This window comes from Python bivittatus, unplaced genomic scaffold (genome assembly GCF_059951505.1).
Source record: "Python bivittatus isolate LINGU-HERP-01145 unplaced genomic scaffold, Pbiv_v1 ctg000020_np1212, whole genome shotgun sequence".
Taxonomy (NCBI): Eukaryota; Metazoa; Chordata; class Lepidosauria; order Squamata; family Pythonidae; genus Python; species Python bivittatus.
In genome coordinates this window covers 43,135,891-43,155,774 of record NW_028277030.1, presented here as the reverse complement: position 1 = coordinate 43,155,774, position 19,884 = coordinate 43,135,891, and positions in this window count along the sequence as shown.

Here is a 19,884-nt window from a genome sequence, read left to right as displayed (position 1 = left end):
TTTTTTGTATTATTTTCTTTTCTTTTTTCTTTTACTTTGTATTATCTTTTATTGTTCTTTTTAAAATCTTAATAAAATTATTTTTTAAAAAAAGAGTTTAAATTTCTCTTTCTGCTACTGGCACCAAAATGGCTTTGGTTGCCATTACATAGCAAAACTACTGTCTATATTCTAATTGTGTTCACATATTTAGCATCCCTCTTGTTTGATCCTGGCATGGAACTATACTGCCATATTAAAAGATATGTATCCTTTGAATTTAACCTTTTAGTAGATGCAGTCAAATCAATATAATTTAATTCTGTAGTAAAGTTGAAGTTGTAAGAAACAAGATTCATAAGCAGCAAGCAGTACTAGATGCAAGCATGCACATCATAGCTATAATTATGTATTAAATATTCTGATTTTTTTTAAAAAATGAATGTTTTGAACCATTGAACAAGTTGAAAAAAGACATTTTGATGAAAGATAAATCAATAATATTTCACCAAAAGAGACAGCCTTAGATGAGTATTGTATATGGCATGTAGTTATGAATCTAGATGACTCTCCACTGTAGCTTCTTTTATTGAGCTAGAAAGGTTTTATGTCTTTCTACATAAAATGTCTTACCTGGCTCAAAATCTGTAGAATGTATAACCTATGGGCTTCTAGCTATCACTGAACTACAATTCTCAACAGCTTCAGGTAGCAGTGATAGATCCTGGAAGTTGTAGTTTAAGATCTAGAAGGCCCCCCTCCATATGAATAGCATCCTGAAATTAATCCCTTTTTAAGAGAGACAGAGAGGGGAGAGAGAGAGAGTTCCCCCCCTCCCACTTTAATCCATTAAATCTGGAGTTTCTGATTTTTAAAATTAGCACACTTCTTAAATCATGGTTCTTGGCTACAGTAACCATATTAACAGCATTGTTTCTAAAATTAACAAGGGAGGATTCCCCCACACACCATCTCTGCTATTGACCTCATTTGACTGTGAAAAAAAATCTTGCCTCATGTTACTTATGAATCCTGTAAGGATGGCACTATTCTTCCTTGTATGTGTATCCTTTATACTTGCTTCTAAAGATATACCACTTATCTTAGTCACTGTTGGTAAATAATGGGAATCTTTATCATCTGTTCATTCCCTCAGTACTTACTGAGCAAAATATTCTGGTATTGCTACAGGGACACGTTCTATCAGAACTATCTGCTTGTTTAATTTCAGGCACTTATGTAGCACTGAAACTAATAATTGTTCTGACATTAGCTCCTGAGGACGAGTGAAAACCAATCTCTCTCTCTCTCTCTCTCTCTCTCTCCTCTCTGCCTCTCTTAAAAAGGGATTAATTTCAGGATGCTATTCATATGGACTCTACTTTCCTCATGATAGGTTGCTGAACAGGAAATTGATGCCCTCTGGAGGCCATCTGAAAGTGAAACCCTTTGCAATCTGCTTCCACCTGTTAAATATTTTGCATGTAATGGCTTCTTTAAAAAAACAAAGTTTGCCGACTTCCCCATTTTACTGTCCTTTGGTCAGCAGACTTCTACTGTTGTGAGGAATATCTTCACATCTTTGCTTTTAAAAGATGTACTCTGATCCTCAGATGAAAGAGGAAGCCAGCTGAGACAGTGCCCTGGATTGTGGTTAAAAGTGGCCTTTACTACTTCAGTTGCACCAAGTCTGTTTCCAAGCCTAAAGACTCTATTCTCTTGCACATCACTTTACACTGAGAATAATCTGTCCTTTTTATTTTCCTATCACACTGAAGCACAATACTTTTATGACTCTGTTTCTGTCAATCCGATGTGTTGCCAGGCCCATCCAGTCTTGCTTTGAAAAAAAATCCCGTCATATTAAGGATCAGCTGTCATCTTTCCTTAACCCTCTGTGCTGTAAACAAGTTCTTACTGGCAGAGGATCATAAACAGAACTATAAGCTGCATGTGCCTCAATTTTCCACATGTCTAGCCAAGAAAGGTATCTCTCCATGACATCATTCCATCCCATCCATTTCCCTGTCTCCTCAGCTCTCCGAAGTTTTTATCCTCCTTTTTTCTTTCTTCTCCATCCATTTTCTTTGCATCGTTTTCAATCATTATTGTGTGCTGCTGTAGTGACTGTAGCACAGCAGTGAGTCATGGAAACTCCTTAAGACTAGTCTCTTTCTATTTATTTTACCAGCCATATCCTGTTATTTGTCTGCCTCACAACTCTTGTAACTGGGCACTTTCTATTTGCCTTTGCAATATGGCTTTGCTTTTCTAATTTTTCCCTTTTTGAGCTTGCAACATTTCTCTTCACATCCCAGGAGTTTCTTGTTCCCTTAATTGTCCGGTTCCAGTTGGCAGGCTGAGAGAAAAGCAGCATTTACTACTGCTAAAATTTTCAATCTATTATAGAAAAACAACAGAAGGGCTGATACTGCCATAAAGTCTATGACATTTTTGGTGGGCAGAGCAGCAAAGCAATTCAATGAGAGAAAAGTGACCTTCATTTTGACTGACTTTCTAACTTTCATGATGCTGAAGCATTTGCCCCTCATAATAAGAGTAATCAGAGTAGATGGGTAATGACATGGAAACTCTGTCAAGTACACTTCTGCTGCTAAACACTAAGAAACTATTTTGCTCCGACTACTGAGCAATAGTAACTAATGTTGCACTAACTACTGGGCAGTAATAAGTTCTATGTAGAACAACAAAATAGCTTAACTGGAGTATACTCAAAACATCCTTCTCTTTATCAACCACCTTTTAGTAAAATAACGTAGGAGTTTTTCATTACGTTCTATTTTCCAGACCCAATAATTCTAATCAAAATCTAAAAAAGATATATGTGTTCCATTTTCTTATCACTTAAAAAAGGATAAACACCAAATAAGTTTTAAAATAGTGTTAATGTGCATTTCTCTGTATAACAAGAAGTTCCTGGAGGCAGTAATTTGATTTTACTTCCTTCTGAAGAAAGGAATTGTAGGACCATGATGTTTTAAAATAATTGTGTTTATTTACAAACACGAACACTAAATAGAGCAGTGTTACACTGAGTACTCAAGATATTTATCGGTTGGCTAGCTATCTTGCACTAAACCATTATGTAATTTGTAAAGTATGGTTTGTGGCTTTGTGTATTTAAAAAGTGATTACTGTATGCAACTCACTCTACATAGGTAACTGTTGAGCCTTATCAGCTGACCATGATTAAAAAATTTCTTGACTTAGTATGATGCTTGAACCTGATCTTTTTGTTATGTCTGTCTCCATGTGTCTTTCAAGTTGCTGTTTCCTTTGCTTAGGACCTATGGTTACAACAATGAATTTATTTACTCATTTCACATACATCCACCTACTATCATCAACCTCCTGCTCCCCCCACCCCCCGCCCCATTCAGGAACTCCAGTTCTCAATTTTTAACCTGCAAAATGACTTTCAACCCAGAGGGCTTAGGACAGAAGAAATAGGTTTATATATCTCAGGAAATTATGCTCATATCTTTCCTCCTTCCATTCTCTGAAAAACAACTCGCTGCATGCAGAATGATTGGTATCCCTTCTTTTTTCCCTTTTATTACAGAATCACTAATTCTGTTTTTTGTCTTTGCTGGGGCTATGAACTGGGATTTTGTTTGAATATCCAAATAAAAGACAGATTTATAAAAATAAACAAAGACTAAACAGAAGAACAAGAGCCTAATTATCTTAGGTCTAATAAATGGCAACTATGCCAGAGGAAGTAGAATTGAGCTTTTATGTTATAGATTGATGCTCCTAGCTAATTTTCTAGTTTTAATATCAATATTCTATTCACATTATAAATCAGTCCTGGCCGTTATTTAAATTATATGGTGTGCTGTTTTCAAAAGTGTTTTCTGCATGCCCATTGAATTAGGCCTGTTTCCTGTTAGAGTGGCCCTTTCCATCTCTTTCCAGGACCTGCAGAAAAGCAGAAGACAATCCCAGAGTCTCCTAGGTTGGGTCTGGCTCCAAAAGAGCAGGAAATACAAGGTGTGATGGAAGAGCTCATTTTAAAAAAGGCAGGGGAGGGAAAAAAGAACTGTTAGGGGAATTGGCACAATTGTCCTCTTCTTGTATTGTTTGACAAAGACTTCAGAGTGGTGTGAAAAACTTAATTGCATTTTTGAAATGGCTTCTTTGAGCATTGCTGCCAACTATCCACAAGAAGCCAGAACATTAAATGGAAAAACTTGGGCTTGTACATGTTGTTTTCCACAAGGAGGAAAGGGAACTTTTAACATCCTTCCAATCTGAATACTGGTAATTTTTTAGTGCTTTCAGAAATTTTGTTGAAGTGCAATAGTTGCTATCATGGGGAGTCAACATGATTGTGGCAGGCTCTTCTATGACCTACATATGTTCATTAGAAAATGTATTGAACCCCCAGGTATATACTGTAACTGTAACCTGGTGTCCAGTAAAAGCAGCTTATATTCTGCCCTGCTGTTCTCCTGTTCTCTTTAGCGACCAACTGGGCGGAAAGGGTTATTTAGAATTTAGGCATTGTGAATCCACTCGATGCATTGGAAGCTTTTCCAAACTCTAGAGATAAGGCTCTGGTGCCCTGACAGAAGCACATGAGAGTGTTGTCATGGAAATTGCAAGGATCTTTTCTTTCAGGATCATTGCAGCAATCCAGTCCTATATATGGTGGCTATAGGAGAGAACAAGCCAAGGTGCTTTCTCTGGGTGCTGAAATGAAAAGGGTGTTAACCTGAGCTTTTGGCTGGAAGTGGGATGGGAAACCTGAGGATGTTGTCAAACTACCAGTAGCCTTAGCAAGTACTGTACGGCTGGTAGTGATGAGAGGATGATAAAACCTGCATCCAAAACTTCTGAAGGAGCATTGCCTGAACCTGGTTAACTAGGCTAGGGAAACAATGAGTTTTTTTAATGAGTTTTTTTTTCAAAAAACCCTTTCCCCAAGTTCTCTGTTGTTATAACTATAAAATGAGCTTTCATCAATTAGCTTTAAAGTATGATTCTTTTTCTGATTCAAAGTAGATATCATTTTTGAGAACTTATGTAGTGTAGCAATTAAAGTATTGGACCAGGACTGGAAAGAAACAGGTTCAAGGCTACCCTCAGTCATGGAAACCTCACTGGATGACTGTAGCCAGTCACTGTCTCTCAGGCAGGCTATCTCACAGGGTTGTGGAGATAAAAATGATGGTTAATCCACAGCCCCAGGTCCTGTAATTATCCTTAAAAATGTTATAGAGAAGAGTCTTGTAATATCAGATCCCCAGAAAGTGAAGCTCAGTTTCTAATCAATGGTTTGCAGTTGCCTTCTTTCAGGAAGTCAACCTAGTCCTGGGATTTCCTGGTAATGTCCCATCCAAGTATTAACCAGGTCCAACCCTACTTTGTGATCAAATGAAGTTAACGAGGTATTGTCACCTACTGTGAAGCCCCCATGAAATCCCTCAGAAGCCTTCTGCAAGACATGAATGTAAAAGTTCTCTCCTGATTTTGCTTCCATACTGATATTCACTGGCATATTATTTGCTTCTCATGCACATTGTCAGGGACCTCTTCAGGCTGAAATAAGAAATACTCCAAATCCCTACTGTAATAACATGTTGTTCTATAGCTTGGGGTATGAATTTCAGTCCCACAAGGCATGGCACAATTAGTTTCATACAACTAACAGAGGGGGAAAGCAGCCTTGTTCTGAACTAGTGAACCAAAAGGGCAAGATTTCCCATGAATCTCCAGAATTTTTGGAGAATGAAAGTGGCTTAAAGAAAACTGTGCTTCCTTTTGTTTCACATTTAAGTTTCACTTATAATTTTGGTTGGGTTATATTTCTATTCTGCTTTTTATCTCCACAATTTGGATAAGTTCCTGCTGTTGTAAAATAAGCAGCTTGTATAAAATACAGCATGTGCTCTACATTGGTTCAGGAATTATTTTAAGGGACAGAAATCTTTCCCTGAGTTCAAGTGTTAGTGGCCTATAAGAGTAAACAGGAAAACTACCTTGTCATTTGTTAGAAGCATATATTTGAGGTTTCTCATAAAAGTTGTGTTGAATATTTTGAATTTTTATTGGGAATAAGGGGATATTCAAATATAGCCCTAGGCAAGAAAAAAACAACTGACTTCTGATATATGAATATACTATTAATCCATTAATATGAATTGCAATTAACAGTAACAACTTCTAGTGAACTTGCTTTGACAAATGCTGTGTTCATCCTAGTGGTCTAGCACTGGATGTGAGTGAAGATGACCCACTCTTTTGTAAACAGAGCCTTCTGTTTACAAAAGCCATAATTGCAGCAGCGATGGTCAGGCACCCTTGACAAGGATTTGGCAGTAGAACAAGGCCCTAGTGATTTTACACGCTTAAGCTAGTTTCCTGAGCTTGGACTTGGCTGAAGAATCATAACACGGTTCTTTCCTTTCCCTAATGAAGCTGCAGTGGATGCTCAGCAATGACAGGCTGTCATCCAGAGTTGGTCTGCTGAATCAAAAGCTGTACCGGTAGATAAATAGCCCTTCCCGCAAGCCTCAGTGTTACAAGAAAATGTCCAGTTTTGCCCCAGTTTTCAAATACATCTGCATGGTGCAAGGAAAAAAAATCTCAGCTCTCCAGAAATACTAGTCTGGTCTTGGTGATGCAAAGATGCCATGTGGAGGATCCCTCAGTCAGGTCTCTAGGAACAAATTGGAATATTTACTCCTGGAGGGGCCATTTAGACCATCAGTCCAACCCTTGTTCAGTTCAGGCACCAAATTAAACTATCACCAATAGATACTTCTCCAGACTCTGTTCTATCACACTTTTTTACTGTTAGAAGTTTTCCTCCCCCTACCCCACTATTCAGTTTAATTCTGCTTTTCAGCACCTTAAATTCATTTTTCTATGACTTGTTCCCTGGGACTACAGAAAACTTGTAACATTCTTTCAGAAAACTGAAGGGGGCTATCATATCTCCCACTTTCCAAATTCCTTTAGTTTCCCTAGTAGTTCCCTGATTTTTCTTCTCTGAACCTGTTCTAATTTATTTCAATCATTCTTAAACTGTGGTGCCCAGAACTGGACATAGTAATTAAGGTGGGTCTGCCAGGGGCATCTATGTGGGGAAGAGGCCAAAGGCCAAGATGATGGGTGCAATTGAATTACTGTCCCTTTGTATATGCAATCTCAGCATATACAAAGAGATGGAGCTTCAACTGCACAGTCACACCCATCATTGTCCCACCAACAACAACTGTCATAGCCCAGGCTCAAGACTCAGATTCTGAATCTCACCCTGAAGAAGCTGCTTCAGCTGAGCCTGTGGAATGTCAGCCTCAGGAGAGATAAAGCCTGAAATCATATGGGGCTAATCAAACATAGGCACAACCTGAGCAGCTGGAGAAGTCAGATGAGGATGATGTAAGGCCTCCCAGCCCCAACACCCAATGAGTAGAGAAGAGAGCAAAGCAGCAAAGGTCTATTAGGCTCCTCACCAAGCAAGGGAGTAAATTTCCTGATTAGTGACAACTGGCTGCAGCCTTATTTAAGAAGCAGCTCTAACCCCATGCTCTTTGTTGGAAACAGTATCTGACCTCCAGCTCTTGTGTAACATTCCTGCAAATCCTATTTTGTTTGAAATCTTGAATCTCAGACTTCTGGACTGGCTGACAACCCCGACCTGGCTCTTGGGATTTGGATTTGGGACTACTCTTCTGTGTGCTCCTATTTAGAAAGCAAACTCTTCAGGCAAGCCTCAAGTTTTGTTTACATCCCTTTGTTTGCTGTTATTTCTTCAGCCTTGGAGTAAATTTGGTAAATTCCATAAGCAACTGTGTGTGAGTGCATGGTTGAAACCTGAAGCAGGATACCACTGCAGATACCCCTGGGTCTAATCAACACACATTAAGCTGGAAGTATTCCTGTGATTTAGAAATATCTTTTTCTGTTGAGGTAGTCTAGAATGACTTTTGTTTTGCAATGATATCCCACTGCTGTTTCATATTTAGTTTGTAATCAACTGCTCTTCCAAGATGTTTTCCCAAGAAGCCATGTATCCCCCGCTCTTCTACACCTATGCATTTGATTTGTATTTTCTATGAAGAACTTTGTGCAGGGGCCTGTTAAATTTCATTCTGTTATTTTCAACTGATTTCTCTGACATCTGCAATTTTGATAAGTGTTCCCTCCACTTCTTTGTCCAACTGATAGTACAGGACTCTCAAGACTGCCTTCTGGCATACCACTCAATATCTCAGTCCACATTGTTGAAGAACTGTACAAATACAATGTTTGAGCCAGGTCTATTAGCATCTAACTCACATGCAATTAGCTTGCTAGCCAGAATATCATGTGGTATTTTCTCAGATGCTTTTTTGAAATCAAGATAACTTACGTACACAAAATTCCGACAATATACCAAGTAACCTATTTGAACAAAAAATATTTTTGACAAATACATTCTGGTAAGTACTGCATTGTTTCCGAGGCTCTTGCAGATCTCTGCCTGATCTGTTCTAGAATCTTCCCAGATATTGAAGTCAGATTGATCTGTAGTTCCCTAAGTCCTTCTTTTATCCTCTTTTTGAAGAGGATTTCGGTGATCCTTCAGAATTTCTCAAAGATAATGCATAAAGATTTATTCAAAATGTCTACAAGTTCCTTCAGTAGCCTAGGATGCAATTCATCTGGCCTTAGAGGGTTGAACATATTCAGATTCGGTAGACATTGACCATGTTTGAATCAACCTCCTTAATTTGCTCCTCATCATTGCCTGGTAGAACACGTATCCCCTTTTTAGAGAAGACTGAGCCCCAAGGCTTTGGTTGAATAGTTCTGCCTTTTCTTTGTTACTAGTTAGTGTTTTGCTGGTAAAATAGTTATGTTCCTCCCTCCCTTAGCCCTTGTTGTTGTTCTTCACATCCTTCACCATCCTCATCTTAGAATAAATGCAAGAGAAGGATGTGGCAATCAACCAGTAGCATATTCATAGTAAATGGGAAAGGGGCAGCAGGTAGATGAGGGAAACTGCCTGAAAGGCTAAGGCAGGGGAAAAACAAGGTGACGATTTTTCTCAGGGAATTAACAATTTTATTTATTCAGCCATGTGTGTTCCTACTGGAATCTGAAATATTGCATTCAGAAACATGTTTATCACTTCACTAGGTATGAAAGGTTTAACAGCATTATGAAGTTGAACCTAGGGTAATTAATCACTAAGGATGGTCGTTCTACTGATCTTGTTCAAATTTTTGATCATAAGAAGGTTCCTAATATATTTCTAAAGACTTGAATGATGTTTTTAGCTAGATCATTTTACATACTGGTATAAATCTATCAGGCTTTATTGCTGTAAATCTATTTCTGCAACTACTCTTTAAGCAGCTCAAAAATGGAAAGTTTCACAATCAGCTAAAATCCCTTGCTAGAAGAGCCAGAACTAAGTTTTGTGTTGTATATTCATATTCAGCATGGATTCATTGACACACATCTTATTGATGCACAACTTGCATCATTTTCTTTTTCTGCTTATATGATAAAGGGTTCTCAGGAATTCAGGCTGTTGTACTTGGCTGAGAGAAAAATAACACAAAAGTATATGAAGAATATTTGGGAGTTGAAAATAATTATTTTTCTATAACCTTCCCCCAAAACATTTTGGTATTATAATGTTCACAACCGGCATGCAGTGGTCTGGTTAACCACATGCAAAACACAGGAACTGATTGGGCTTTCTTTGACCAACAAAAATGTACACAGACATTCAAAATTCACTAAAATATTCCTTGATCATTAGCTAAGAATGCAGCAATATAATTATGTCAACTTTCTATGTCTGCAGAAGAGATTATAGTTTATCAAAAATGTTGTCAAAATGAATTTCTGTAATATTCAATATCAGTTTTTATTTTCTACCTAAGTGTGGGATACATCATTTGCATGCACCAAGCTGTTTCCTGCATAGTGTGGAATAGAGGAGGGATCACCTGGTGTCCTACTTACCATCTCTGTATTGCTGCTGTTATGTACATGAAAGGTTAAGGCTGGAATAACAAAACACTCTCTTTGGGACTGTCCATGCTAATTACCCACAGTATTGTTTCCAGTAGCTCTGGAAAGTTTTGTGCTTTTAGATAGAAAGAATGTAAAGTCTTGTATGTGGTCCATGTCTCTTTCTCCTGCTTTTACCTGACTTTTGTTCCATTCTGTCAGTTAACTGTTCTGATGTTTGCTAATGCTTAATAAATAAACATCAAGCTCTATTTTCTGCTAGCTGAACTGAGTAGTGTATGGGCTTGATCTGGATATAGGGATTGACCTGGAGTGTGCTGGTTGCAAATTAAACTGGACATTACTCAGAGCAATTTTCCAACAATAAAATGGTGCCCTCTAATTTACTTCACAAACTTTATGTCCCACCCACCTTTCCTTCAAGGTTGGTAATTTCTTAACATCCAAATGCATTACCAAATGCATTAATTGATCTGGGAGTAAACCCTGTTGAACTTAATGAATGGTATCTATATCCATATCATCCATCTCTATATCTATTTATCTATATATCTGTCTATATCTCTATATCTACTCGTAGAGTGAATTGTAACATTTCATTTTATACAGTAAAAGGTATCCTAGTGCCTAGAGTCAATCCTAATATTCTATTAGAAAGATATTACAGATGTGACAACGGCTAGAGATTTTAACATTTTCATGTGTAGTGAGATCTAAATGATGTAGTATGTACCTGAATTTATTGCTCTGTTGCCAAAGCAAAATCGCAGTAGTATGATTACTTTGATGAAGCTTCGTGTTCCTTTATCCTTGGCTCTGTAAATCAGCTGAGGAGTCTTCTGTTTCAGAACTGATCATCCCTGGATTGTTATGCTATCCTTTATAGTGATATACATCCTGTGTCAACACTAATGTTATGAAACTAGCGCTAAAAGACATGACCTCTATAAGAAGCACATTCAATAACATTCATTCCAATAGGGTTGATTTCTCACATGTGTCAGGAGTATTACTGAATATATTTTTAATTTAACAAGTCTTCCAAGTAAAATTCAATAGAAGTTGGAAGTTGAAAATATTCTCATTTCTCATATTCCAAGTGAGAGAGAACAGCTGAATCAAAATTGACTGCAGAAAAGAAGGGAGAGAGAGAGAGAAAGAGGGGCAGGCAATCTGCAGAGTGCCATGTAAGTTATAATGAATTTATTCAAGATAAGGTGAGGTTACTTGTAATAAACCAGGTTTTGTGATGTGCTTCTGTTCCATTGAGTCATTTATTTTAACTCTGTAATACTTCCATTTCTGTGCATGAGCCAGTGCAGCCTAGTGGTTAAGGTCGTGGACTAGGATCAGGGAGACCCAGATTCATGTCCATCCTTAGCCATGAAAATTTTGGGCTGGTCATTCTTAGTACAACTATCTCACAGATTTGTTGTTTGGGGCATAAAATGTTGATCTCCATGTAACCCATCTTGAGTTCTTAAAGGAAAAGTGGGATATAAATTAAATGAAGTAAATAAATAAATAAATGATCAACAGTTGCTGCCATGAAATGTTTTGTATAACTCTCTCAAGATTTTACATGGTGCTTAATAGCATATGGCGTTTTACCCTCATCCAATGGGAAATTAGGTAAGCTATCCACCACTTTTTATGTTATGAATTCACGGCAGGTGGCTGTTCTTCTCACTACCCCCAGTAGCACCTGGGGAAGAATAGCAAGCAGAACCCTACCAAGGCCAATACTTTCAAGAAACAGATTGTTTCCTTGGTATAGCGGGCCTCCTTGCTGTTTCTTTTTTAAGGCTGTTGTCCCTATAGATCCCTTGGATCAATTCCTGTGATTGTTAAAATGTTTCCAGAGATGATTGCTTCACTCAAGGTCCACAGAATTTAGGAGGTCAGCAATGGCAGCGATGCAATTTTAATTTTGGCCGTATCACATGCCAATTTTAAGCAGCTTGTTTTTCTACTTTGAGTTACCAGAACTTTTTGAAAGACGGATTCCCACTGTTGTACTTTGTAGTAATAAATATCTGGCACCCTTAATGTTTGCCCTTACATAATTCATGAGATGTAAAATTTGAGCATATTTTTGATACACTCACAAAATGACTGACCTTTATGTAGAAGGATGGCTTCCTAGCCTGGATTTTTCTGTTGCTTGGTAACCGTCACTGCATTTTTATCAGAAAAGATAGTGGCCATAAAACAAAGAAATAGAAGCCTCTGTTCTACTGGCCCTATTAATTTACTGATTTATAACAATTCAAACAATGTAACATTAGGATTGATATGTGAATCGTAGTCTTCTACCAAAGTAAAATAAAATGTTTTCAAAATATTTGCATTTGAAAGTGCAGAGTTTTAATCTAATCTTAGGATAGGGTTCATTCTGATACAGTCTTACATCAGCTCTAAGTTGACTAAAATTGTTTGCATGTTTCCTTGGAATCAGCCTCATTAAACCTAATAGAACGTATTTTGAAGTAAACATAAAGAGACGTGCATTGCACCACGGAAGTTATCACCTTTCATCTGCTTCCTGGTTGCTCTACCTTCTTGCTTCATTTTGTGGTGTTTTTGTTCTGAGCAACTTTCCTGTGGTATTCTCCTGCACTTAGATGAGCAATATCTTTTCCTCTCAGTATGTGGGTTGTTTCGGTGCAGATTAGCATAGTTATTATCCTTGGCATTATTTTTTTCACCTCTTCCCTTTAGTTAGCTTTGAAAATATTGGAAATATTAGATTTATTTAGATAATGTGGGATTGTTATCCTCAGTTCTGAAGACTCAAAATAGGTTGTGACATTGCAAATAACTCAACTGTGTAATAATAATAATAAACTTTAAAAATAGTTGCTATGATTTTGTAAGACTAAGCCACATGTGGTTTGTCTTGCCTTACTAGTAATAATGCACAGTATTGTTCAATTTCTCTAAGCACAAATATTTATGCATATGTCTTGGATCCATTGTTTTAATTTTTTTTATTATTTTTTAGAAATCCACAGGCACACTTCAGGTTAAGCATGGGAAGTATGGTTTTGAAAATTTAAGTAAGAAAACCACATCTTTAGGAAAGTGTAAAAATAAAACCATTGTGTGCAAATTCATCACATATCCCATCATCAATTAGAAGTGATTTCGTAAACTGATTTTTGTGGTTACTTATCTGTACTTGGTCTCAGTGATTTTAGAGCATGAACTGTGTCCTTTTAAGGGCATCAGTCATTCTCTGCTCGTAAATTTGTGATATTCCCAAAGTCCTTAACTTTTTCCTGGACTGAGCAATTCTCCCTCCCCCCACAAAAAATGTGGCCAGCAGTCAAGATGAAAATTGCTGCTTCTATAAACTCAAATGACAGTTGCCAATATCCTGCTGTACCTTCTCCTATAGGAAATGTTTATAGCACTTTGACTACATTTAAGCTTCTACTCTAAGCAAACTTGAAATAGGTTTTTTCCCCCCCTCTTTGCCCTCCAGTAGACTGGAGACCCATTTTCATGAAAATAATTGAGACACTTATTTATTTATTTTCTTAAGCAGAAATTGGAATCCTTGCAGTCACTTAAGTTGCTAGTTTTTCAACTTTGACCATTGAAACATGAACATCTGGTTTTTGTTTTAGGTGGCGGGACATTAAGACATTTTCCTTGCCATGGTCAGATCATTTGATTGCTTTGGAGCTAACTGGTGCTAACAATCTTTGCAGGAAGAATTGACTTATTAGATTGGTCCACTCGAGGCATCTAATGGAACCACTTGACTTCCAGAGGGTGCTTGAGGAATTTGTTGAGGCAGTGGTGGGCAGTTCCACTAATTCTTGGTTGCCTCAGTAGAATTCAGCTGGCAGCAATGGCCTTAGGTAAAATGGCACTGAACGGCCTGTCCTAGTTTGCTGAGGGACAGAAAATGAAGCAGATCAGCAGATGTGAAAAGCAGTCCAGGCATAAAGCAAGCAGTGAATCAGTTCGAACAGAGAACAGCCCATATTCAGGCCTACACCACGGCAATAAGAGTGGCTAACATCTGCTTTTATTGCATATGTAGGTTGCTGTTCAGTATCCTTTTAAAAGTGACCTGGACCCTACTAAGAATGGAAAGCCCTGGGGGAGGGGGGCACCGTGAGGGATTTTCTTGGTATCTGGAGCATAAAATCACTTTGATTGTCTCAGAGTTGGATGTGACCTGGGCAAATCCTGAGGATGTGACAGAGTCTTTGTCTTCCAGGGTTACCTGAGATGAACTGGATCCTGTGAGTCCTGAGGAATTGGACGGGGTTCTCTGTAGCACAGGATTTTCCTTGTTGAAAAAGTAATGGAGCTGTAACTGCAGATGCCTCTGGAGAAAACATATTACCTGGAATGTTTCAGTCAGGTTTTAGCCCTGGTATGACATGGAGATGACATTGATCTTTGTACAGCTTCACTTTGTGTACCAGCTGTGATCCCTCCTGGAACAGGAGACTTTATTCATAGTCACTGATGCCTCAGTCACTTCTCAATTAGATTATTGTAGTGTGTTCTATAGCTGACTGCCCTTGAAGAACAATTGAAAGCTACAGCTGGTCCAGGATGTGGCAGCTCAAATAATTAGTGTTCCCTGATTCACCCATATTGTTTCAATACTTAATGCTACACTGGTTTCCAGTGGGCTTTTAGGTTCAATTCAAGGTACTGGTTTAAAGCCCTTCATAGTTCAGGGCCTGGGTAGCTGCAGGGCTATCTTTACCCAATAACATCTGCATGCCTGATAAGATCAAGTAGGGTGGGCTCACTCTGGTCCTTTCTCCCACATCTGCCATCTGCAGGGATCTCTAGTGTCATTATCTTCTTGGGCTTCCAGGAAAGAAATGGCAAACTAAAGACTGCAGTGGAATGAAGAGCCAGTGAGCAGACCAGCTCTTTGTAATTCCCCTCTAGACAAGGAGAGAACTTGAGACTGCCCACAAGTGCTCCAGACAGTTGCTCCTTGTGAGGAGACTGCAAGACTGGAATAGCTTACCCCCCCCCCCCCCCCCATACATCAGAATGGCCCTTTACCTCCTGGTTTTTAGAAAGATCATTAAAACATGACACTTCCATCAGGCTACAGTGGATGGAACGCTATCACTACTCCCTCAAATGAGGAATGGTGTTTTAATTCATTGTACTATTCCTGGTTTTTATACTTTTATAAACATTTTTGTATTAATTTGTTCTATTATTTATACTTATATAGTTGTTTGTTTTTAATCATAATTTAGGAAGATGGGAATTATATACTACTCGGAGTCAGTTTCAACTGGAATGGCTTATAAACCTTTTAAAATAAATAATCCAGCAACCATTTTTTCCTTTTCTTCCTTGTTAATTTAGATAAAAAGTACTGCAGTGCTGTAGAGATTAGTTTACACTACATAATCAGTCCTGTGCTAATTTATTTGCAAATAATCCTCACTGACTTGTTTTTGAGCAGACATACAAGATTTCACCATCAACATGATGTGAGATCATGCTATTTAGTAAAGTTTTGTCATATGTGCAACATGTTAGGACTGCTTTTTCTTGTTCTACCAGGATAAGTAATAAAGTTCATACCAAATTGTAGTAAATTCTAGAATGTTCAGTAAGGTTTGCTGTTGGTAAAATCAAGATTTTGTGTCTGTTAAGTAGTTACTGTTCTATGATTACATTTTCTTAACTGATTCGCAGTTTTAAGAAAGAACACATTTTTATTTCTCTTGACGTAAATTGTATTTTTCCTCTAATCCTGGTTAGCTGTATGAAGTTGTAAGTGAATGTTGCTGAAGTTTTCTCTTCCTCTTAAACTTTCAGGCAAGCTGAAGATCAACAGTAATAGAATTGGCTGGTGTGGGTCTTCCGGGCTGTGTGGCCCAGAAGACCCACACCAGCCATCGTATGCCGGCCGTGAAAGCCTTCGACAATACAGTAATAGAATTCTCAGAAAAACAAAGTGGTCTTCTCAGTTTTGCCATTACAAAAGTTAGCAAGCTTAGTTGAATGTTATGCCAACAGGGCATGCAGATGAGAAATGTGTCTGTGGATAGATACTGTAGATAAATAGAGATGGAATTATATCTATTATGAAAATTGAATGCCACAAAATCTTTTCAGAACATAGATCTAATTCTTGAATAAGAAGTAAAATCAGTCGGAGGTAGGGGGGAAAGTACAAAATCTATTTGAAGGCAATACATTTTATTAGAGTGCTTAAGGTTGATAGATTTCGAGTTTCAACAAACCCTTCATCAGACAAGAGTATTAAAAATCGAGGAGGAACAAAGGAATTGAGAGCAAGAAAAAAAGAAGACAAATGCCCTGTTACAATTTTAATCATTTTAGAGACTATAGTGTACCAATTGCATAGTAGGTTGTGCTAAGAACTCTCATAAACCATGCTTGAGAAGGAATGTGCAAATACCAGGTCCTCCATTTTTTAAACAATAAAAACTGTTAAAAATGGATTTCATTCATTGCAAACTTCTGTTTGGTTTTATATATTTGAAACTTTTTAATGTTAAGAATGCAGTCCAAGGCTCACTCTGGCATTTTGTTTTGCAAGGATATAGATTTAAGTCCAGCCCAGAAAGAACAGAAGCAATTACTATCATTTTGGCAAGCTGTAAAAGTACAATTGAAAACAGGACAAAATAAGAGGTTAAGAATGCTTCATTTGCAAAGAATGCAGAGACAGAAAACATTTTGGCAGGTCATGCTAGAAAAGAACCCATAATGAAAAATTTCCACAATATTTCTTTAAGGTAGCTTTATAAATAGTAGTCACTGCTGCTTGAGAACTTTAAACTAAGATGGATAAGATTTGCTAATTATCAACTTGCTCTTTTTAAAGATTGGTTTATTTTAAGTAAAAAGGAGATGTGAATGGGAAATTTTGCTGTTTGGGATTTGATCTTTCAGCACCATGACAACAGTTAAAGATATTGTATGTAATTGAAGAAGTGAATGTATAATGTAATTGGAAATAATCTTGTACCTGTACAAGAAAAATTCTGAGGAAGTTACTGTTTTTTTAAAGCATTGTCGTCTAATTGTCGATCAGCATTCCTCTTAATATTGCAGGAGCAAACACTAGTCAGCACAGTGGGTTACCATGATTCAATAGACTGCGTACTTAGGAATCACACAACAGCAACAAAAAGTAGAATTTGAGTTCAACTGACTATAATGCATTGGCTCATGTGGCTAAATACAATGAACTAACAAAGTTTATCATATGGCTCATAAGGCTATGAACAATATCTTTCTTTTGACATCCATTTTGTTTTATATTGATTTGATCTGGTTTTATTTTTTAAAGCTCATCTTCCATATCAGATATTTGTCAGTTATTAAGTAATGCCTATTTTCTCCTGGAGGAGAAGTGGCAATTACCTATTTCTATTTCATTGGAGTGTGTGTATGTGTGTGTGAGAATTTCTGAGTCACTCTTATTCTGCTATCATGGTCATTAAGAACACCTCTAAGAACAAAACAAAATCTTAAGTCTTGACACTAATCTTCTGATTTGGAGGATTAACTCAGCTCATAATATGCTAGTTCAGCTATAATGGTAAAGTGTGGTTTGATCAACTGTTAAGGCAGTTGATGACACAAGAGGGAGGGGTGGAAATACAAAATTCACTGCACTTGTAACATAGATCATCTGTTCTAATTAAAACATTATAAACACTAAGAGCTTTTTTGTATGCCACCCAGTCACATTGTCTGAGCTGGGGGCCACATAAATGATTTATACAATAAAATAAATAAAATCAGTAAAAACACAACCAACCAAGAATGGAAGAGATTGAAGACAAATTTATCTGTGCCAGGTGGTATGCAGAAGTGTTCATCACCGCCTAAATATTGTAAAAAAAGTGGTGAGGTAGGAGGGAGTTTCACAGGCATCTAGGAAGTGAGTGTGAATTACAGCCTCCAGTGACGTGCACAATGGCTGGAGAGGTTCAAATGGAGAAAGTAACTCTTCAGAAATTCTAGTCTCAGATGTATTATGGCTTTATAGATAACTACCATTTTTAATTGTAGCCGAATGAACTGGAAGCCAATGAGGTTTGTACAAAACTAGAGTAATTTGCTCTTAAAGGGGGGCTACTCTTGCTGTGGCAGATTGGACAAACTGAATTTTCTAAGCACTATTTGCCAGCATGTCTACCCTATGTGCAGTGTTTTGCCATAATCTGATTTAATATCTATACAATCCCTGCCCAGTTGAGTTTAATATCACACACAATTATTATTCTGGAGTATATCTCTGACTTGTGAATTATAATATATGCTTAATGGACTGGTATGCCTGATATATCTAGGTGCGTTATCCTTTTGATACATAAGAGGTATTTTAAAATTCCTTTTTATGTATCTTATCACTGATGCTGAAGTTCTTCCAGTGTGATCCCAACATGCACATCCAATCAAAATACACTGGCAGTCTGCAGCATAAAACCCTGTAGTCAGTGATTTTGTACATAATCCCATGACATATTAAAAGGCATGATATACGAGAACTTTCTATAGCCTGGATGCAGCCACTGAAGTTTTTATGACTGAGGCTAGGACTGTGGGCATTGTCCAATAAAGATATGACCAAAGAGCCCTCTCAGCAGGTCTTAAATCATGGACAGGACAATGCAAGGAAAGGCATTCAATACCTAAGGCTTTCAGGACTTGATATCCCAGAATTTGTCTTAGTACGGATAGATGTCCAGTGGAGCTTTTTAATGAATGGTGCTATACAAGATTTCCCCCTCTGAGCAAGCAGGAGTTTGTCTCGTGTCCCTAAATCCTAATGGGAAAATAGATGGTGAGTTCTCTTCAGCATCAGCTCCAGTCAAAGCACCCCATGATGGAGCTTGCCCAGATTACAAGAAAGAAGATTCCAAGCAGCTGTCAACTTTTGCCTGTACCCTCCATTTTAGGCTCTCATAATGCCAGTGGTGATATGTTGTTTCAGGATGTTGTGGGAAACCAAAGTGCAGATAGACCTGGGTCACCAGTATTGAAGTTACTCCCTCTATCATATTTAGAACTTGTGATCATCCACTGAAATTAAATATGGAGAGATTCAAGTCCATAAAACATCTTTTGAAAAATGCATCATATGTGATAGCCAGGCCTGCACAGAGATCAAGAGATGCCCTGGCAACTTCTAGCGTTTGAGCCCTCTGGCCATAATAATAAAATATAAATTACGGCATATAAAAAACTGAGGTATACTCTGAGTATTATTTTTAAGTAAAAAAATAAAGCAAGCACCTAAATCTGAGCATGTAACCTCCCCCCCCCCCCCCCCCCCCCCGCTTGCTGTTGAGGCTAAATTGCCAACTGCCTCCACCACTCTGATTGGCTCTTCTGCTCATCAGTTTGGATGCTTTTTAAAAAGGATTAGAGATTCAGGGCTGCAACAATGTGACCAACCCCTAGATGGCAGCAAGGGGTTTTCAGTATTTCTCTGATGCCATTTAGTGGTTCATCTAGATTTTTGCAGCCCAGGTCTGATAGCCCTATTTGTTGATTGCTTAATGCTTCAAGTCTTACAGGCACCACACCATAAAATACCATCTTCCAGGGAACATCAGTGGAAGATGATTGTTGCCATCTGGCCACGTTTGTGAACTTTCTAAATATATTTTTTTAACACAGTGATGAGCTGGGCAGGTCCTTGTTCTGATACAGGATGGGTTTTCTTATGACTATGGTAGGCTGATTGTGCCAAGGACTTGGCAGTGACAGCTGTGCAAAGATGTCAGGTGCCAGTGCTATCCTGCTCTTTCTACCAAATAGTTTATCTCCATCCATGAGTTTAGCTTTGAAAAACCAGATTCTATATTCCATGTCTAGCCGCTCCACACACATTCTATCAGTCTGATGGCCTTTTAGGCA